We start from the raw sequence: 23,538 nt of genomic DNA on the forward strand, positions 1-23,538 counted from the left end.
TATAAAATTAAATGTATTCTTACCATATAATCCAGCAATAGTGCTTCCTGGTATTTATGCAAATGAATTGAAATCTTATGTCTACACAGAAAACTGCACATATGGATGTTTATAACCATAATTGCCAAAAATTGGAAGCAACCAAGATGGCTTTAAGTGGGTGAATAGGTAAATAAACTGTGGTACATCCAAAGAATGGAATATTATTCAACACTAAAAAGAAATGAGTTATCAAGCCATGAAAAGACATGGAGGAAACTTAAATGTATATTATGAAGTGAGAGAAACCAATCTGAAAAGTTTACATACTATATGATTCCAACTATGTGACATCCTGGAAAAGACAAAACTATAGAGACCAAAAAAAAAAAAAAAATCAGTGGTTGCCAGGGGCTAGAGGGGAGAAAGGGATAAATAGGTAAAGCACAGAGGATTTCTAGAGCAGTGAAAATACTCTGTATGATACTATAATGGTAAATACATGTCATTATAAATGTACAACACCAAGAGTTAACTCTAATGGAGGCTATGGACTTCGGCTAATAATGATGTGTCAATGTAGTTTCATCAATTATGACAAATGTACTGCTCTGAGAGGAGATGTTGATAATGAGGGAGACTACGCTTATGTGGGGGGCAGCAGGTATGTGGAAAATCTCTGTACCTACTGCTCAATTTTGCTATGAACCCAAAACTGCACTAAAAAATAAAATCTCTTAAAAAATATGTTTAGAGACATATGAAGAAAACAACTCCTGGAAAGACAATATGAAAGAGATGGGGCGCTTGGGTGGCTCAGTCGTTAAGCATCTGTCTTCAGCTCAGGTCATGATCCCAGGGTCCTGGGATGGAGCCCCGCATCAGGCTCCCTGTTCGGCGAGAAGCCTGCTTCTCCCTCTCCCACTCCCCCTGCTTGTGTTCCCTCTCTCGCTGTGTCTCCCTCTGTCAAATAAGTAAAATCTTTAAAAAAAAAAAAAAAAGAAAAGAAAGAGATAACAAGCAATTAAAGAAATAATAGTACATTTTACTGAATTGAAGAAAAACTTGAATTCAGAGTATATAGGAATCTCCAAGTGCTAGGCAAGTCTAAAGAGAAAAAAGGATCTATATCTAAATATACCCTTGTGACATGTCTGAGATTTAACAGTAAAGAGAAAATTATATGACCAGTCCAAAATAAAATGTGGTTTTTTCTTTTTTTTTTTTTAGGAAACTTCTATTTTTTAATTTCTTTTTCTTTTTTAATTTAATTTAATTTTATTATGTTATGTTAGTCACCACACAATACATCATTAGTTTTTGATGTAGTGATCCATGATTCATTGTTTTCGTATAACACCCAGTGCTCCATGCAGTACGTGCCCTCCTTAATACCCACCACAGGACTAACCCATGCCCCCACCCTCCTCCCCTCTAAAACCCTCAGTTTGTTTCTTGGAGTCCATAGTCTCTCATGGTTCGTCTAGCACCAGACTTCTCACTGCAACTTTGGATGTTAGAAGACAGAGAAATATAATCTAAAAGAGAAAAGAATATCTAGGAATCTTATTTCCAGGCAAGAGAATGTTTTCAAACAAAACAATGATATTTTCAGTAATGGTAAGTAATATACCAAAAACAAAAAGAAAATAAATGGTTGAACATAAAAGAATATTCAAAGTATATCAAGGACATGCAAAAATAATATATAGATAGAATAATAGAATATAAAGTGAAATATGAGAGCAAAATAGTATTTTATGCTTTAAAAACTATAATCTCTGATGAATATGTAAAAACTGCGTATTTACAGAATAAAAATAAAATATATAAAATAAGAAATATTAAAATGGGACACTGATATATTATGAGAGGATTTTTATAAATCTAAGTATTTGAGATCATATAGATGAAAACTATCTAAAAATATGTAGGATTTGAATAATATAATCCTCAAGGTCGGACTAATAAACACACAATTAAAGAGAATATTTTCCCCTATGAGACAATAAACAATCTTCCTTCATTACTAGAAATATTTGCAAAAATGTGATCATTTATTGGGTCAGGGAGAACAACCTTATTTCACTCAAGAAAAAAAAAGGGGGGGAGGTTATTTCTTGGACATTACGCGATAAAACTAAAAATCATGAATAAAAAAGGTAACCTATGAGAAAGTTCTATAATCCTAATTATAGGAAATATGTAACTATATGTAACTCCATGTGGAGTTTTATATTTAAAAATGAAAGACTGATTATAAACTATAAACTGACTTAAAAAGCTAGAAAAATAGTAAAAAAAAAAAAAAGAAGGAAATTAATACAGATAAAAGTTAAAATTGATAACATGGGATTGGAGAAACAGTCCACATACCCACTCTGAAGCCAAACGGCTGAGGTCTGCAGGGGAGGCAGAATTCTTCCCCTACCATTCAAGGTCTTCCAGCTGGACTAAGAATTCAATTACATGAGACAGCTGTACAGGAGGAAAACCCAGAGTTTTATCACACGTGCATGGAGGCTCAATAATGAAATTATGACCCTAAAGAAATGACCAAGACAAATTTACACATTTTAGACAAAAAGATGATAAATTTGTGAGGAATTTACAGGATAAGGAAAACAGATGTTTAGGAGCTTTAATTACTAAGGAATACTAAGTGGAATTTGGGCTGAGGTAGTAGATAGTACAAAGTAACAAAGTTCATTTCTATAGCTTTCTTGACTTTAACGTCCCCATCTCTGGTGATGAGGATGCCTTTTTACTTCTTAGTACAAGGAGGGTATTTTTCATATGGGAGATTTGTTTCCTGCTTTCAGGGAGGCAGAGGAGGGTCTGAGTGTCCTTGCACTGGCTGTTACTAAATAGCTTCACTTCAGAATAATCAATATGCCATTGGGGTACATTTTGGGGTGGGCTGCTCTGGGCCCCTACAAATCTAATTCCAGCTGCGCCAGCTTTTGCTGAGTAACTTGGGCAATAGTTTTATTCTCCCTGTGCCTCATTTCCCTCATCTATGAAGTGGGAACAAAATAATACCTAATATATAGGGCTATTAAGAGAATTAAATGAACTCATGGTTGTAAAGATTTTGTACAATGCCTAATGAGTGTGTTATATACCAGTCATTAAATAAAATCACAAAATAAAATAAAGGTAGCAAATATGATAAATCAAGCACATTCATATTTTAAAATATTTAAAAATAAGTATATTTGATATGTATTGATATTTTAAAATAAAATAATATAATAGGCAAATTCCTTACAGACTGGTTAGATCTCCTTCTTTTACAGGGCAAAAGTGAGAGCTGTGTTTTAAGACTCAGGACCAACAAGAGTACTTGATTACAAACAGAGCAAGCCTGAGAACTAATAGGCAGTTTAATGCTGGGAAAACCAGATGGCCAGAACCAAGAGACCCTGGAAGCCACAGAACCTCCAGCTCCAGGGAGGGTGAGTTTGAGCACAGCCCCTCCCGACCTAGTCCCAGCTGGCTCTGGAGTCATGGGACAATCTAATTTATCACTCTCCCAACATCTACCTCCCCTTCAATGAGGGAGTAATTCCTCTGTGTCTCAAGTTATTCCTGCACACAAAGAAGGACAGAAATCTTGCTAATTCATTCACTGAAGGAAGCATAGCTTGCTAAAAGTACATTGAAAAAAAAAGAAAACTATAGGTCAATTTCACTTCTGAATATAAAATGTTATAAAATGTTAGATTAAATATTAACAAATTTATTCAAACCATATATTTTAAGAAATAACACATGGTGACTATGCAGAGTTTGCCTTATGACTGAATAGATGAGGAAATATTAGTTGATCTATCAAAATATTTCAATTATATTAAAAAATGAAGGAAGAAAAATGTTATATAAAAAGATGCTGAAAACAGTCAAATCCATCAGCTATTCCTCAAAAATTATTAAGTAGCAAAGGAATAAAAGAAATTGCACTATACAAGATGCAAGTATTTATCAGACACTATCATTAAAATTATCTACATTGTGAAGTATTAAGACTAATTCTCCTAGAATCAGGAATTAGATAGAGATGTCTTATGTGATTTCTAGTATTCAACATTTTTAAAGATCTAATGAAAAAGAAAATAGAATTATTTTTACAAACGAAATGCTTACATACATAGAAATCCAAGGAACTCAATACCAAACAATTAGCACTGAAGAGGATATTTAATAGAAAAATGAAGCAAGGAAACCCTAATTCACAGCAACAGAAGTTCTAATATACCCAATGATAATAAAAATCAAAATAACCTCTATTTTTAAAAACCACAATAGTTTATCGAAGAATAGAATGTAAAACCTGAATAAATAAGGCAAAATAAAAATAATAATTCTTCCCAAATTAACACAGAAAATGTAGCGCAATTATAAACAAAATTCCATAGCTTTTTTTACCTACACAAAATATGTCTAACATTTACATGGAAACATAAAAGCATGAAGTCTGTCAAGAAATTTTTGATAATGAAGATTAGTGACCAGGGGGATACCCTACATATTATTAAAACTTACTGTGAAACTAAGGTGTGGTATGAACATAGGAATTGACAAATACATCAGTGAAAATTCAAAAGTCAGGAAACAGATCCAAGTGTATGAAAGAACTTCATTTATGATAAAGGTGGCATGTGAATTTATTGGAAAAAATGAATTATTCAATAAACAGCACTGGAAAAATCAGTGTGGAAGAAAAAAATCATAACTAACACCATAAATAATCTTTAACACCAGAATGTTTACATATATAAATATAAGAGTGAAATAAAATATAAAAGAAAATACTGGATAAAAGTTTTATAATATTGTGATATAGATGGCTATCTAAAACAATATAAGAAATGCATAGCTATAAAAGAAAAAATGACAGATTTTATTATATAAATATTAAAAAGCTTCAGTATTGAAGGGGAAAAAAACCTAACAAAGTCAAAAGATAATATTAATTATAATGGGATCAGAGCCTATATGCTATTAAGAAAAGGACAAACTACCTAGTTTTTAAGTAGATAAATTATATAAATAAGCAAAGAGAAAATATGGAAAACAATATATTAAAATGATGTTAAATGTAACTAAAAGTCAGAGAACAATAACATAACATTTCCACCATCATTTAACAAGATTTAAAATGACTGATAACATCCAGAGTGTTAAGAACATAGTTTAAAAAATACTTGCTTACATTGCTTATAAAATTAATATTTTAATGTATACACACTTTGACCCAGCAATCCTACTTCTGTGAATGTATACTACAGAAATAAAAGCATTAATACATAATACAACATTGATTCATAACAACAATTTAAATGTTAGTCATCCAGGTGTCCAGGTGATGATATATATATTATATATATATGAACATAAAAAGGAAAAGGTATGAAAGAATTCATATAAACTCATATAAAAGTTATTGACAATTGTTCTCTGACCTGGAAATAAAGAGAGTGCATGGTAGGACATTAGGATTAGGTTAGAGAGAACAAGAATCAATCTATTATTTCTTAATTCAAACATGTGTTTTAATTTTGTACTTAAAAATAAGATTAAGAAAGAACAAAACCTCAGTCTCCTAGAAAAATAAAATCAGTGGTTTCAATTATCTCAAAAGACCCCACTAACTCAAAAATATTCCCAACTGCTCTATGTTCAGAAAATCAGAGCAGGATTTATGAAAAGCCACCTAAGAAAAACCTAGCTCCTGATTTTCAGTCAAATTGAAAAGCCAGAGATGAAACAAGAATTGCACAAAGCTATATAGGAATAACTGCAAATATAGTGAAATAAAAATGGGTTCACAAATTACTGCTGGAAGATAAAGGAATATAATACCCACTAGGACTGAAATTACTCAGGAAATTTCCTTGAAGAAATGAGTGGTTTGCGTAACTTTCCTCATATCCCTTCACCTCATCTTTCTAAGACTAGGCTGTATGTGGAAACCTAACCTGAACCATACTGATGATCTATCTTTCCTCAGCAAGTGCTTGGCACATCAACCTCACTCTGACATCAAAATTCTTGTATTGTAGTCTTGTGTTTTAATTGCCTCTAAATATGATGAACTAGTTCAAAAGCTCTCAGAAGGCCAAAATCTCCAGAGCAGTTGGTATACTTGCTTACCTGATAATTTAGATACATTTGGAATTAACATTCTCTCATCTCTGAAGTCCCGCTATGGTCATTTGCTTGTCACCCATTCTCTCCCATGTCTTCGGCACTTCACTCTCACTTAATGCCAAAGTTCTTATAGTGTATTCCTGCCATCTTGCATCATGTATGATCCACACAAGCTCTTATTCCTCCATGAACCCTTTACAGATCACCCTAGTCAAGTGGGAAAAATATTTATTTTTTTCCCGCTTTCCTGCTATTTATCTCCTAAAGGTTGTCATTTAAACCACTCTTCTGAGGCTTGTATATGCTTTTCTTCCATAGAAATTGTCACACTGAGAATGGGCACAAGGTAAGAGTTGTTGAGTGTAAGAAGAAAGAAGGGGGGAGAGGAATGGAGGGAGACAGGGAAAAAGGGAGGGAGACGCTAACACAGAAACCAACACAAAACAGAATCCATCGTAAATGTTATTATTACGGAGCTTTCTTCATGCTTCTTTAAGGAATTAGATAATGCATCAAATGTAGAAGACATAAATTCCCTGGATTCAAAAGAAAAGTCATCCTGTGCCCTTCTAGCACGTTTGCAATAAATTGATACAGAGAATTAGGGCCCTGAGATTCCTAGTCCACCTGCTGACTGTTGCAGACACGGGGTTTCTGACTGGGACAATATGGCGAGAAGAGAAGCCATGACCGCACTCTACAACAAACGGGTCCCCCTCTTCTCCACGTACAATGCTAGGTCTCCTCCATGTCACTCGGACGTGAGGTTTTAGCCCTGGACTCTGGTTCTCAGTCCCCAGCAAAGGTCACACTCCAAGCACAGAGCCCCTCTTATCCACACAGGAGGGGAGTGTGGTCAAGTTTCCTCAGCTACTGGCCGCAAGTGGAGGATGGCTCGCTCATGGAGCCCTTTCCCCTGCAGCTTTAGTTTGCTCCAAACAGTAGAGAATCAGGAGCAGGTCCAGGTTTTGAGGCTTAAAGCTTAAATAATTTGGGATGCTCCAGTTATGAAAACAATACAAAATTCCAAATGCAAAATTAAGTACAAGAGCAAATCCTGATTTAAGTTCTCCTTTTCCTTTTCAGTATCTATTTTGGGGGTTGTCGTGATTTTTTCCCCTTAATCTTCATAATTTTAACCATGAGACATTTTGTTTTCTTTATAATGTTATAGAAGAGTTTTTGGCATCTTGAAGTTTCTGCCAGATTTATTTTAGTTTGTATTTCCACAATATTTTTCCATCATAGTTGAATTTTGGTAGGGCTAATAATTCCAGAAAAAAAATTAATTCAAATCTGGGCATTCACAAGAGCAACTCATATTAAATTTAAAATCACCATTATGTTATATTAAACTACAAAATGTGATTAAATATTTCTGTAAAAAATATATTGCTTTACTGAGGGATACACATAGGTATTTTGTCACTGGAACACTTGTTTCTCTAGGCCATTCTGCTGAGTGTGGCTTTGTCTGGAACTGCCAGATCAGGAAAAGATGCACTAAAAATAATAATAATAAATAAATAAATAATAAAAAATTTAAAAAGGAAAAGATACACTGATAAACTTAAGACACAGTCCAATGCATCATACATAAAACATGCAACTTTATACACAGCATTACCCACTCTTTGTAGTAGTCCAAATTTGTGCCCTAGAAAGAAGAATTCTGGTAAATTCTACTTCACATGATACTCAATTAAAAAAAAAATTAAGAAACAAAAGATATTTTCTACAAACATTATAAATTCCTGACAAGAGTGAACTTCTGTTTTACCTCGGCATATCTGGACAACAAATCCTCCCTTTTTAATTATATACATCTGATGATTGGAATACTTTCCCTGACTAGCTTCTAGCCCCATACATTTCATACCTTATATCTCCTCCATATATCCCATAACCAGACACAATAGAACATGACAGATCATGATGCAGCATCTGGTCTTGCCATTTCTGAAGATCTAGGTGAGTTGGCCAAAAAAGTGTTAAGAGAGTTCATGGAAGTCACACCACACCTGAACACGAATGGATAACCTGTTATTCCACTAAATCCAATGAAATCTAGGCCCCACTGAAGTTCTCATCAGTCAGATCCCAAAAATGCTCTGGCCAGTCCACTGCCACCAACATAAGGGTAGGTGTGACTGCAGGAAAGTTACAGTGGAACTAGACAGCAGCTCTGATTATAATTAAAATATCTTACTTTTGCAAATTAAAAAAAAAAAAAACATATAATTATATAACACATTGCTTGCAAACCCTTCCAGGATTTTGGAAGAAGCCTAGCCGGGTGAGAGTCTTAAAGATGGAGCTTCACACGTGTCACAATGAATCTGCCTCTGGGGAGAAGATAGCATATTTTCACATTGACAAACTTGCCCATTCATAAAATCTGCTTATTAGGGCGCCTGGATGGCTTAGTTGGTTAAGCATCTGACTCTTGATTTCAGCTCAGGTCATGATCTCAGGGTCATGAGATCAAGCCCCGAATCAGGCTCTGTGCTGGGTGTGGAGCCTGTTTAAGATTCTCTCTCTCTTCTTCTCTCTCTGCCCCTATCTTGTGTGCGCTCTCCCCACCCCAAAAAAAGGATTTAATAAAATCTCTTACTATTCATTCTTCTATCCTTAAATTTTGTCCCATTATTACCATCCATTACCAATCAGCAGTACACCAACTACCACTTTCATTCTTTCTGAAAGGAAACCAAACACTTTCGAGTTTGATTTCATTTTGTGTTTTTTATTTCCAAGAGGCAAAGGCTCATTCAAAAACGAAGCATCTGGCTCCATTCAACTAAGGGCAGGGTAGCCTAGTCCGAGGCCTGATGGTAGAAGGGACAGAGGGGACAACTGTGTGGGGACACGGACAAAGTGATGTGTGATGATGATAGGTCACCCATGAGCCAGGGAGGACGAAGGTGGCCTCTGAGTTTAAGCAGAGTTGGAGGCTCTGGAGGGAGAAAAGCAGTTGCCTGTGCAGTTGGTCTCTCTCTCAGTGAGATGGAAATGCCGAGGCAGTGGAGAGCAGAGCGGGTGTGTCTGGCTCCCAGGGGAGGCCCCTCCCCAGGCCACTCCAGGCCTCATGCCCTAACCAGGGCCCCATCTGAGTCCAGGTGACCAGAGCATCCCTGGAACAAAAGGCTGAGTGGTCTGTAATTGGAATACCCCACCCATTCTTAGTCACTCTGGGTGTCCCTTCCCTCCTAGGAAGACCCTAAGGCAAAAAGGGGACCTGGGGGAGACCAAAACTCACCCACCTGCCAGGGGGCCCAGGGCAGTGAGATGCCTTTGCAAGGTGTTCTCAATGGTCTGGAGGAAACTGAAGGAATGGTCTTCATAAGAACCATGAGTAGCATGTGGGCCTGCTTCATTTTTTTTTTAAGATTTTATTTATTTATTTGACAAAGATAAAGAGAGAACACAAGTAGGCAGAGCAGCAAGCAGAGTGAGAGGGAGAAGCAGGCTCCCTGCTGAGGAAGGAGCCTGAAGCAGGGCTCAATCCCAGGACCCTGGGATCATGACCTGAGCCAAAGGCAGCCACTTAACCGACTGAGCTACCCAGGTGCCCCATGGGCCTGCTTCATATCTCCATGGGGAAACCACAGCCACAATTGTACCAGAGTATATGCTATACTCAGGTAGGCACCAATACTTGAGAGTAACTTTATCCAGATCAACAAAAAAGATCAATGTACACAACCATGCGTGAATGGTAACTCTGGGTGTCATATGCACCTGCCTCCCCTCCCACTCCCCAAGGTCAAGCTGCTGTCCTCACCAGCTCCACACTGGGAATAGAGCATGCTAAAATGGTGGGGACCACCCAAGGCAAAAGCTTTAAACCTAAGAAAACCTTAGAGCTAACCAGGCTGCTCCTCTGGAAGTGTGTAAAGATACCCATTCCTGACCATGAAAAGCAGCTCGACCTGAAGCTTGCCCATTTTACTCCTCTAACTTAAGCTGTGTGTCCCTTCAGATATAAGAGATCTTTTTATTTATAGGAAAAAACTTGTTCACCTCCTAAAACCAGCAGCAAAGGGTTACGCCAATACTCAGGCCATTTCATCTGGGGACACAGTGGACAGTACTGGTGTAAAAAAAGAACAAGCCCAGGGGCGCCTGGGCGGCTCAGTTGGTTGAGTATCTGACTTGACTCTTGGTTTCAACTCAGGTCATGATCTCATGGGTCATGAGATCGAACCCCCACTCCCCCACCTCAGGCTCCATGCTTAGCAGGACTGTGTTAGATTCTTTTCCTCTGCCTCTCCCCGCACTCACATATGCCCTCTCTCTCTCTAATAGATAATTCAATCTTAAAAAAAAAAAAAGAAGAGGAAGCCCCAAATGGAATCATTTGCCCCCCATGACAACAAACCAAAATTTAATTACAGTTTCAATTTATCCCAGGAGGATGTGACTTTTAACAGTCAATCTGAAATTTCCTGACCAACACTAGTGAGGTAATCTGCATAATAAAAACCTCCTCCATTCTCTTCCCCCAAAAAAGATGTTCTGGTCTGAAACAATCCCTTCTTTTCTTTTGCTAAGAACCTTCTTGGCCCACCTTCCTGCCTATAAAAACCTTCTGTTTTGTATGACTCATTGGAGCATCTCTCTATTTGCTAGATGAAATGCTGCCCAATTCATGAATCACTTGATAAAGCCAATTAGATCTCCAAATATACTCAATTGAATTTTGTTTCATAACTCTGTGTTTGAGGCACAAAGGAGCCTAGAAGTTATCTCAAAAATTGGGCAGGATCCACTCTATGACTAGTTCAGGATCTTCCAAGAGTCCAAGAAGAACTGTCATTTGTTGAAGAACATCTAGAGTCCATTTGACCACAGTGACTCCAAGTTCTATAAATAAGACACCCAGCAGGATTGGTTCTTTGTTAAAGAACCTCAAAGCCTACCTTGCTTCACATGGTTCAAAAGTGAACATCACATCTAAGACTGTGGTGGAGAGCAGCATGGCAGAAATCCCTGGTACCATCTGATACCAAGGAGACAGGAAACTTAGAAGCCCATCAGAAGGAGCAAAAGCATAGGAACCTAGCTATTTCCAGCACAGCTTCCTTAGTTTTAAATAAATAAATAAATGAATAAATGTTATCTTTTTTTTTTAAGTAGGCTCCACACCCAGCACATGGAGCCCAACATGGGGTTTGAACTCACAACCCTGAAATCAAGACCTGAAGAGAGATCAAGAGTTGGACGCTTAACCAACTGAGCCACCCAGGCACTCCTGAAATGCTATCATTTTAAGTTTACATAGTCCATAGCATAATGGAGACCTCATAGTGGATCCCATGACATCAACTGTGCTGCAGCCTGATGCTCCAATTTTCTAGTAGAGCAGAGCCCTATCGCACACCCATATCAACAGAGTCAAAGGAATGCTCTATCTGCCGCAACCATTATCTTCTTCTGGTTCCCCCATTTTGTGGGCTGAGAAGCCCGACCACCTCCCTCTCCTATTCTTCTTTTTCCCTCTGCAGGTCCCTGAACATAAAATTAAATACAGTCTACTAATAAAATAAGAACAGGATTTGTGTCCCCTCCAGATATTTAGGGAAGAGAGGAGGCAAACGATAGTATTTGTTGGCATTCAGATTAAGACCACCTTCTACACTTAGCAATTCCACTTTTGGAATATATACCCTGGAGAAACTCTCACACATTTATCTTAGAAGACAACTATGAAAATGTTTTTAGCAAAATAATTTAAAAGAGCAAAACATTGGAAATAGCTCCAATTGTCCATCATCTAGAAAATAAGATACTATACAATAATGGCAACTACACTGGAATGGATGAATCTCACTGTTGAGTATTAAAAGCAAGTCACATTAGAACACATGTGTTATGGTTCTATTTACAGAATAGTTCAAAAACAAGACCATTGAGAGTGTGTACTTGGCAAAATTAGAGGAACACAGTAATCTGTAGGGTGGAAAGGAGGGAGATGTCATCAGAGTTGTATATGCAAGAGTTTCAACAGTGTTGGGAATTGTTTTCCCTCATAAACAATGTGGTGGGTACTCAAATATTTTAATATTTTCACATTTTGACATTTCTGAATTCAGGAGGATCTTAAAAGATGTACTTGTTATTGTCATAGAAATCTTAACCAATTTCTGTGTTCACAGTATGTGATATTAAACAGAAGCCTGAGAAACATTTGTAATAAGTACAAAATAGAAATTCAAAGGGACAAGAGAAGATGTATCCATGGTCTTAGGTCTTAGGTCATGGTCTTAGACTTACATTTCAACAGAAACATCTGCATTTATTCTACTGATTCTCACATCAAAGGGGCTACCAAAAGTATTTCCCAAGTTGTTTACATCCTTGGGTAGAAGCTTAAGAGTAATTTTCAAAGACATTTTTGAGTGTTTTTTTTGGCATAAGTAGATAAATAAGCAGTTGAAATATTGCTCACAGTTCTGTGAGATTTGCTAAAAGTCTAAGTTTAATAAAAGAATTTTGAGTATAGCGATCAAGTATTTAGTAGAAAAATGTAAACCCAGTGACACCCAGCTGAAGGTCACTTTTTTTTCAGAGCTTCACATACTGCCCAGCAGGGGTAAATGAATCTTTTTGTGTTTCTGAGAACCTTTAGTTCCCTGGCCACTGTCCCAGTATTACAGTAGAGTTCATAAAATATGAATAAAACAATTCTATTCAAGGGTTGCTCTGCACACCAGGGTTAAGGAAAAAGAAAAAGAAGTCTTTTTTTGTCCTTTAGCTCTAAGCCAATATGTTGCTTAATGTCTATAAGATAAGCTAAAATCTCATTCCATTTCATATCAATTCAAGTATAAAGACTCACTCCCTGGTATTTATAGGTCCACTTTCCATTTGTGGGAAACATCCTGGAATAGTAGAAAGCAATTCTTTGTACATTATAAGAAAAGATAAAGAGAGGTGTAGAATTGGTGAAAAGGGATACAACTGGGAAAATAAAAGTGAAAGAAAAGATAAAGATTTTCTTTGTCCACAGATGCATAAGAAAACAAATGCACCAGAAGCAAAACATATTGAAAGCTCACATAGAAGGACTCCTGGCTGGCTCAGTGGATGGAGAATGTAACTCTTGATCTCGGGGTTGTGAGTTCAAGCCCCACGTAGCTTACTTTAAAAAAACAAAAAACAAAAAACAAAAAACTCAGTTGAACTGCTAAAATAAACAAAAGAGTTACTTTTGATTTTTGTAGAAAATTTTTTATTTCCATTCAAAGAAACCTGCTCAGTCCTTAAGCGTCTGCCTTCTGCTCAGGTCATGATCCCGGGGTCCTGGGATCGAGCCCCGCGTCGGGCTCCCAGCTCGGCGGGAAGCCTGCTTCTCCCTCTCCCTCACTTGTGTTCCCTCTCTTGCTGTGTCTCTCTCTGTCAAATAAATAAATAAAATCTTAAAAAAAAAAAAAAAGGAAGAAGTTGTTACCAGAAACTTAAAAAAAAAAAAAAAAACTTGGGGCACCTGGGTGGCTCAGTCGTTAAGCGTCTGCCTTCAGCTCAGGTCATGATCCCAGAGTCCTGGGATCGAGCCCCGCATCGGGCTCCCTGCTCCGCGGGGAGCCTGCTTCTCCCTCTGCCCCTCCCCCTGCTTGTGTTCCCTCTCTCGCTGTGTCTCTCTCTGTCAAATAAATAAATAAAATCTTTAAAAAAAAAAAAAAAAACTGGACATAAATCTGGTACCTTCATTCACATGAACCACATCCCTACCTTCCCTAAATATGCTTATAATAAGTAAATATGAAGGTAACCTGCTAAACGTCAAAACCAATCTGTTTTCAAAGCCATAGGGAGGATAATTGTTTTAAAAAAAAATTGTTAAGCCTTGTTTATAAAAAGCAATGTATTCACCTGCAGGAAGAGGTAACATCACATGGAAATAAGGCAGACAGAAATGCTAGCCACATGACCAGCCATATGTTAACCAAGAAAAGTCTGACCACCAGATTTTATAGAAAGAACTAAAACCCAATGTAGGAAGTGGAGAGTCACTCAGAAATCAACACAGCTTCAGCAAAAGGGTTATCCCATTACTAAGCAGAAAGTATTTACTGATCTTTCTCCTTGGGTTCTGCCTTTAACAAGGCCAACTGTCTCACCTGTTGCTGATACTGTGTGCTTCTGCCCATTCTCTCTTTTTAACTCCACCACAGTTTCTACTTGGACCTCTCATCTGATTTTGTGCTGTTTTCTTCTCAGACATCAAGCCACACTATAAAACTGCTACCAAATCACCAACTGCCTTTCTGTATAAATATTGAGCTTCCATTGGCCAAAGATTCACACCAGAACAACTTAAAGGCTTCTGGTCAGGCTGTGGACTAGGTACCTTTGCATCAAATGCCCTCTCTTGGTCAAATCAGCTCCAGACAGGGTCAATGGTACGTGATGGACCCTATCAGTTCCATGTATACGGAAGTTTTCAGAGGAGAGTTGTGCATGAGGCTCGGCTTCTTCAATGGAGAAGATACAGTATAAAGAGCAACCTCCATCACACAATTTTACATTCTGATATTTTCTGGGGCTCATAATAAAAAACTTCAATTTGCTTTTAAGACTCAATTCTAGATTGGATTTTTCTTCTTTTAATATTTTAACCCAGATCTATTGAATTTCTATGGTAAAGAAAGTAATGTACTAGGCATTGGTCATGAAGGATGGGAAATAAAACATTCTAGCAAAAGAGATATTACAGAAAAAAAAAAAAAGAAAGAAAGAAAGAAAGAGAGGGAAAAGGACCAGGAGGTGCAGCATAGTGATCAAGAAGAGGTCACATGTTAGGGTCAGGCAGACCTGGGTTCAAATTCCAGCTTTGCTGAACTTTAGTATCTTTTCTATAAAGCAAATATAATAGGACCTACTGCAGGAATTCCCCAGGATCTGTTTTTAAATGCTTAGGTAAATGCATGCACACACACGCACACACACACACACAGACACGAGTCCACGTACGCATGTGCACACAAACATCAGCTTGGCAATTACCATTATGAGATCCTGGGATATCACATTCACTCAGAATTTTTTTTTTTAAGAATTTATTTATTTACTTGAGAGAGAGAAAGCAGGAGTGGTGGGGAGGGACAGAGGGAGAGGGAGAAGCAGATTTCTTTTGACAATATTTATTCTTTACCATCTATATCTTATGCCCACTTGTGATCCAATCAGTGAGCGAGTGTTACAGCCAAACCCCACCCTTCTGTACAGCATGAAGTTCATCCGGGGAGTGATTTCACCAATCTCTCCTTGTTACCAACAATTGCAAATCACTGGGAACAAATGCTTAGACCTATCATCAGTAAGTATGTAGGACCCATCTGGAGTGTGTCCTAGAGAAGGCAGTGCTAAGTATTCCATTTTCTCCTCTACATTTCCTGACCCTTTCATAGTTAGGTAAGAACATGTTCTAGTTCTGGAGAATTAAATGTGAACAAAAGTGACACGTATCACTTCTGGGCTGAAGTAGTAAAAGGTTCACACGCTTTTCTCTACCTTGCTAACTGGCAAAAATCCAGGGGGAATAAATCTTTGTTGGGCTGAGCCCAGCAATTTCAGGCTTAATTTGTTACTGAAGAATAGTCTGGCTTCTACTGACTAATACAGAGCTGGTTTCAGTACTATGGAAAATTATTACACTGATCCAAATAAAGATGCTCTTTGAATTCTAGGAGGCAGAGATTGGAAATCTCCTCACCCAAAAGCACCAGGCTCAATTCCCTTTCTTAGTTGCTACAATTCCAGGTGCTGCAGGGGCTGGACCACAGATGACAATGCAGCAATGCCAAGAGGACAGAAGACGGGGTGTCATGTCTTCCACAAACCATCAAGTTTAATAATGCACAGAATATTCTTTTTATGCCAGGTTCTTTTGTAGACACAGTAAATGTCCATTATTCAGGTGACCGTTGTTCTCAACAGCTAATAATTTTAGAGCACTCATGGTTCTAAGTACCCTGCGTCCAATGACTCCTTTAACACTTACTAAAGTCTTGTCCCCATTTTCGAGATCAAGAAACTGAGGCACTGTGATCTCTCATGGTTTGGAGGAGACAAATGGTTCACGGTGAAGTCAGAAGCTAATTATTTAGTGGGCAAACAGATTCACTTACTTCACAATGTGGTTGGGATATTAAACTGCATAGCATATGTGAAACACTTTGCAAAGAACCTCATCCCCAGTAAACACCCAACACGTATCTGCTCTGATCATGATTCTACTGATGCCGATGGCTGAGAATGGAACCAGTCATCCTTGAGCTTCCCAGCGAGAAAGGTGTTCTACTGCCCCTGGGGCACTGCGGTCTGTGCTCTACTGATATGAATAGATACAGTTCCAAAGACAAGAACTAAACCTCCAGTTGAGCTGAAAGAAAAGGCATCCAAGTAAGACTAAAAGTGCCCATAAGTCCTGTGCTGTGTAGCATTTAAGCAGTTGTTGGTTAATGTATCTCCCATGTTCCTGTCACTAACATAAACAATTTACTCTGATAATCACTGTAATGGCGTTGTTATTATCAAAATGACAGACACCCATATGGATGCAAGAAGCATTTCCTGTAAAGGGCTGCCTGGTGTCCTGGGCAATGCATACTTGGATATCAGTTCAAAAGTGATGACACATGAAGTTAGGTTTTAATTATTTCACTCAGTTACTGGAACATACAACTTGTCAATCTTAAGGAATATGAATCCCTTGTCAATAAACAGAAGAGAAGGCATAAAATTGAGGGAGGACTGTAGGAAATTTTACAGAACAAATGAACTCATACCTTCAACAAATAATGCAAGTGGAAAAAAAGATATGGATGAAAATATAGATTAAAAGGCACTTAAGAGAGGGGTGGCTGGGTGGCTCAGTCGGTTAAGCGTCTGCCTTCGGCTCGGGTCATGATCCCAGGGTCCTGGGATCGAGTCCCACATTGGGTTCCTTGCTCGGCATGGAGCCTGCTTCTCCCTCTTCTGTCTGCCGCTCCCCCTGCTTGTGCTCTCTCCCTCTCTCTCTCTCTCTCACACACACACACAAATAAATAAAGAAAATCTTTTTTTAAAAAAAAAGGTGCTTAAGAGATATATCAAATGATTGCAATGCATTAGATTCATTTAGAACCGATTCAAACAAATTGTATGTTAAAATAACTTATGAGACAGGGAAATCTGAACACAATTACAATTAATCGTAAAAATAAAATTCACTTTTAAGTGTTACAATGGTACTGTAATTATTTTTAAAGCGTTCATACCTTTTAGAGAGAAAGAGATTTTTAAATTATACATATAGAATTTACTTCAAAATAATCTGGGGAATTGGTGAGGATAGAGATAAAATATGATTGGCTATGAGCTGGTGATTGTTGGAGCCGGGTGCATAGTATATGAAGGTTCGTTATGCTATTCCATCCATGTTTGTGTATTTCATCATTTTTCATAGTACACAGTTGAAAACCATCTCCCTTTCAAATTTGAAAATTCAGGTGAAATCAGGCTGATCATAAAAATGTGATGGTGATCTTGAACTTCAAATCAATTGCCTAAAAAATGATGAATTCTTATTATTTTCCATTGGAAATCATAAACAAAAGCCCAATTTTGTTTCTATTTCTGTTACACCATATGGTTTGCAGGTTTGTAGGGAAGGAATTTTTCTCATCCAAATTCAATTTCAAGGAATGTCTTTGATCCATTTGTCTGTAAATTCAAGCAAGAATTTGAAAATTAAAGAAAATATATGTAGTACAACAGGTGGATGGGGGAAGCTTGTTGTGATAATAGTGATAATCCTTGCTTACCATCACAAAGGAGATATATATGGTGTTTGCCTACTCCTGATGAAATAATAAATTTACCTTGATGCAGATAATGTGCTATTTCATGTACGTAGAGGGAATTTAGATGAGACACAGCCCTGCAGCCTTAGTGGCAATAAAGAAATACAGTTGGATTTTCACTGACAAACAGAAAACATTTATTTAATTGAAAAATCAACAAGTTTCTTACACTTACTGCTCACTATATCTTTTTAGGCAATAATTTTCTATATAAAGCTTCACAGGTATTGTTTGTCCTTTGATTCACTGGAAATAAAATAATAATGTTAATCATACTTGTCTCTGTTATTTCAAAATTATATCACCTCAATAATTATAATTCCACATGTTTGAATTTTGAAAGTTTGGACAGTAGGTAAGCTGCATTTTACCTATGTCTAAAAATCTTTCTTCAAAAATCTTTATTTCATTGGCTTGTTCATGAAAACAATGAACTAGACATCATGTTAGATGTATATTAGTGAATAATAAATAGTCTGTGCTTCTTTGAGTTTATGGTATAGCTAGAGAGATAAATAACAGAGTAAGCAAATTATAAATGCACAATTTTAAATTAGGGTAAAAGCTTTGAAAGAAACACTCAGGGTTAAGTGATATATATATATTCACTCACTATATATATATAAGTATATATAAGTATATATATAGTGAGTGAATATATATATAAATATATATATATATATAGTGAGTGAATCCACTAACATTTATTCATTTAAAAATGTTCATTGGAACTTCTGTTTCTTGTCAAGATTGAGTAACAGGGACCAGATTTTTCCTCCCACCTGGGAAAAAATAAAAAGATATATATATACATATAAAAACAGTGATGTTCCAATATTGGACATCAAGAATTCAGAACAGTCCTTTTGGGAAAAAAGGAACCAAATGATGTGAACCTTCTGATTATTTCAGCTGACTGCCCAGAGATTTTCAGGCAGTGACAGAGGAAGCTGGAACACAAATGGATTCCAGGACTCTCCCTGGGTTGAGGAGTCAGATCTGGGAGCCAAGGAGGCCAAAGTAACTAGGGTTCACAGGGCAGAGGGCCACAGAGATTGAGACCTGCAATGAGAGAGAGCTCCTGAGATCTGCAAATGGTACCCCTGGAGTCTTCAGTTAGTACTAATCAGTATATCTGAATAAAGTCTATGGATTGTACCCAAGGCAGGAGAAAAAAAACAAGAGGAGCGGAAGGAAGAAACCTTGGGACTCACCCAAGGCTGAGGATGCTCTATGTTCTCACTAGCTAGGGTAGAAAACTTCATGGTACATGATGCATCAGGTTTGGTAGTCAGAGGTAATTGTCCCAATACTGGAAAAAAATTAGACACACAATAAAAGCTGCATCATCCCATCTAAAAAAAAAAAATTAAAAGCAAGCTTTCAAAGGATCAAACTGTTTCTAAGGAACTTAATTGTGTCCCAGAAAGCTCAAGAGAGTTTATAGACCACAAAAACATCTAGCACACAACAAAGTAAAATTCACATTCTATAAAAGGCACATTCTGGCATTCCATATAAAAGTTACAGGCATGCAAAGAAGCTAGACAATATGACTTTTCAATTGCAATAGACCTAGAAATAACACAGATAATAAAATTAATGGGCAAGGTCTCTAAAACAGTCATTATAACTGTATTCCATACATTAAAAAGACTAGAGAAATTATTGATCACATAAATAAGGAAATAGAAGATCTAATAATGACCCATATCAAACATAAAGATGAAAAATATGATGTTTTAAATTACAATTACAGGGGATGGGATTAACAGCATATTAAGAAAAGATTAATAAACTTGAAGACATAACAATAAAAATTCAGAATGAAACACAGAGAGAAAAAAGACTGAAATTTTAAAAATAAACTAAGCTCCAGAGATGTGGACAACTACAAGTGATATAATATACATAAAAGAGAAAAGAGAGGGGGGAGGAAAAAAAAGTTTGAAGAAATAATGACTGATGATTTTTTTAAGATTTATTTCTTTATTTTAGAGAGAGAACACGTGGGAGGAGAGGCAGAGGGATAGGGAGAGAGAAACTTAAGCAGTCCCCATGTTGAGTGGGGGTGTAAAACTAGCAAAATATTAATCAGGTATATGGATTGTATTAATGTCAAGTTCCTGATTTTAATATTGTACTATAATATGCAAGATGTTACCTTTGGGAGAAACTGAGTGCAGGGTGTAAGGAACCTCTCTACTATTCTTTGCAAGTTTCTGCAATCTATATTTATACAGAATAAAAATGTTTTAAAAATAAGACAACATACAAAAACTAAAAGAATTCAAAATTAATAGAAATACATTATAAGAAAAAGGCAAAGGAAATCATTTTAACAAAAGAAAAGGATACCAGATGGAAATATAAAAGAAGTGAATAGCCCCAGAAATAGAATATGTGGGTCAATTTTAATTTCATTTCTTATATTTGCATATCTTTAAATAATAATGGTCTGCTTTAAGAAAAAATAATAATCTACTGTGAGATATGTGACATGAATTGGATATAAAATGTACATAAAAGAACCCCAAAGACCAGGAGGGGGAAATGGAAGTGTATTGCTATAAATTTCTTATTGCACACATGACATAATACAATATTACTCCAAGACAGCTGGTGATATAGAAGTACATTGTAAAATATACAATATTAATTTTTTTAAAAAGAAAGGTCATAGATATTTGTGGAACATAAGGAATAGCATGGAGGACATTAGGAGAAGGAAGGGAAAAATGAAAGGCAGGAAATTGGAGGGAGAGATGAACCATGAGAGACTATGGACTCCAAGAAACAAACTGAGGGTTTTGGGGGTGGGGATGGGTTAGCCCGGTGATGGGTATTAAGGAGGGCACGTATTGCATGGAGCACTGGGTGTTATATACAAACAATGAATCATGGAACACAACATCAAAAACTAATGATGTACTGTATGGTGACTAACATAACATAATAAAATAAAATTTAAAAAAAAGAAAGGTCATAGAAAATATGCCAAAAGGAAAATAAAAGTACTTAGTCCAAAAGAAGGCAAAAAGAAAAGGGGGAGGAAGAACAGATAGGACAAACAGAAGGGTGTCAGATTTTAAACTCCAAAATAATAACATTAGCATTAAACCTACATAGAAAAATACACCTGTTATAAGTTGAATTGTGTCTCTCTAAAAGACATATTGAAGTTCTAACCCCCAGTAGCTCAGAATGTGAGCTTATCCAGAAATATGATCATTGCTAATGCAATTCGTTAAGATGAGGTCATACTGAAGTAGAGGGAGTTCTTAATCTAATATGACTGATATTCCTATAAAATGAGAAGAGATGATATGAAGACACAGACACACAAGAAGAATACCATGTCAAGACAGAGGCAGAGACTGGAGTTATGTGGTCACAAGCTAAGGGACACAGGGGGCTACCAGTAGCTAGAGGTGGCAAAGAAGGACCCTCCCCTAGGGGCAGCAGAAGGATCATAGCCCTTATAATATCTTGGTTGGGATTTCTAGTCTCCAGACTGTGAGAAAATACATTTCTATTGTTTTATACCACAAATATTGTGCCATATTGTTACGGCATCCCTAGAAAACTAAGACAATATCCAGATTATAAAGCAGAGAATGCCAGATTGATTGACAAGCAAGTGCCAATACACTCTGCCTACAAGAGACCCACTTTAAATATAAAAACAGAAATTTAAGGGGCGCCTGGGTGGCTCACTCGGTTGGACGTCCAACTCTTGATTTCAGCTGGGGTCATGATCTTGGGTTGCGGGATCAAACCCCTGTGGTAGGCTCTGTGCTCGGTGGCGAGTCCACTTGGGATTCTCACTCTCCCCCTCCCCTGGCTCTCTCTCTATCTCAAATAAATAAATCTTATAAAAAAGTAACAGAAATTTAAACACAGAATTATCTCAAAAAGTTAAATATAGAATTACCTCCAAAAACTAAACATAGAATTACCCATGTGACCCAACAATTCCCCTTTTAGGTATATATCTAAAATTATTCAAAGCAGGGACTCAAATACATACCAGTGTTTACCCAGCAATATTCACAATAGCAAAAAAGGTAGAAACAACCCACGTGTCTAACAACAGAAAAATGGATACACTAATTATGCTTCTAAGGGTTTCATCAAAGACATAGGATGACAAATAAGCATATGAAAGTGGCTCAACACTTTTCATCATTAGGAAAATAAAGATTTAATTACAATGAGATGAAACTTCCTAAGCTATTAAAATGGCTAAAATAAGCTTGAAAGTGACAATACCAAGTGCAGATGAGAATGCAGAACAATGGGAATTCTCATAGAGTGCTGATTGGAATGTAAAATGCAACTGTTGCTTTAGAAAACTGTTTGGCATTTCTAAAAAAGTTACATGAATGCCAGGAAAGGATCTGTTCCACGTGTCTCTCTCGTAGCTTCTAGGCTTGTGGCCGCATAACTTAAATCTTCACATGGTGTTCTCTGTGTTCAAAATTTCCCCTATTTGTAAGGACATTAGCATACTGGATGAGGGGCGCATCTGACCCCAGTATGACCTCAGCTTAACGAATTACATCTGTAGCAACCCTATTTCCAGATAAGGTCACATTGCGAGGTACTGGGGGTTAGGACTTTGTGAGGGGAAACAATTCGACCCATAACAGCACTTATTAGAATGGCCAAAATCTTCTGTTCTCCTGTTCTATATTTAACTTTTTGAGATAATTCTGTGTTTAAATTTCTGTTACTTTTTTATAAGATTTATTTATTTGAGATAGAGATTTGTTTATTTTTCAATTAACCAAGAGTGAAAGACCTTTTCTGACATTTTTGCTAGGGGTGTTGGATTTAAAAGTATGTCATTTATGTTTGATACATTTAATTAATTAAATGTTTGACATGAGTTTATAAGGAACTTCTATTTATTTTAGTCAGTTCAGACTGCAATAGATCATTTAAAATTCCATTAGAGATTATTATTGACATTATTATTTTTAAAAAGTACATCTGATAGGATAAAGCCTCTCTGTTGCCAAATTTTTTACTCTTCTTTGGTATTTTTTTTTAATTTGGTAATTGTGTTAATCTCATCTTCTCTTAGTAATTTCTGATGTTGTAGTTAATGACTCAAATAATGCTATTTAATCAGTGGGTCAGACTAACACACTCAAGCTCACACTCGCCTAAATAAAATCAATAAAATTTAAAAACAAGAATGGACAAAATAAAAAAGACTGACCATACCAGGTATGTGAGAATGTAAATGGTACAACCACTTTGGAAAACAGTTTAGAAGTTTCTTTAAAAGTTATACATATTCCTACCATATGAGCAGCTTATTCTACCACTAGATAGTTCCCTAAAAGACATGAGAGTACACATCCATGCAAAGATTGTACAAAAGTGTTCACAGTAGCTTTAGTTATGCTTTCCAAAACCCGGAAACAATCCTTATCCATCAACAGGTGAATGGATAGGTACATCCATACAATGGAATAGTACTACTCAGCAACAGAAGGGAACATACAGCTGGTACACAACTTGATCATGCTGAGTAAAAGAAGCCAGG

This window comes from Mirounga leonina, unplaced genomic scaffold (assembly GCF_011800145.1).
Source record: "Mirounga leonina isolate KUSES-001 unplaced genomic scaffold, KU_Mleo_1.0 Mir_165, whole genome shotgun sequence".
NCBI classification, from domain to species: domain Eukaryota; kingdom Metazoa; phylum Chordata; class Mammalia; order Carnivora; family Phocidae; genus Mirounga; species Mirounga leonina.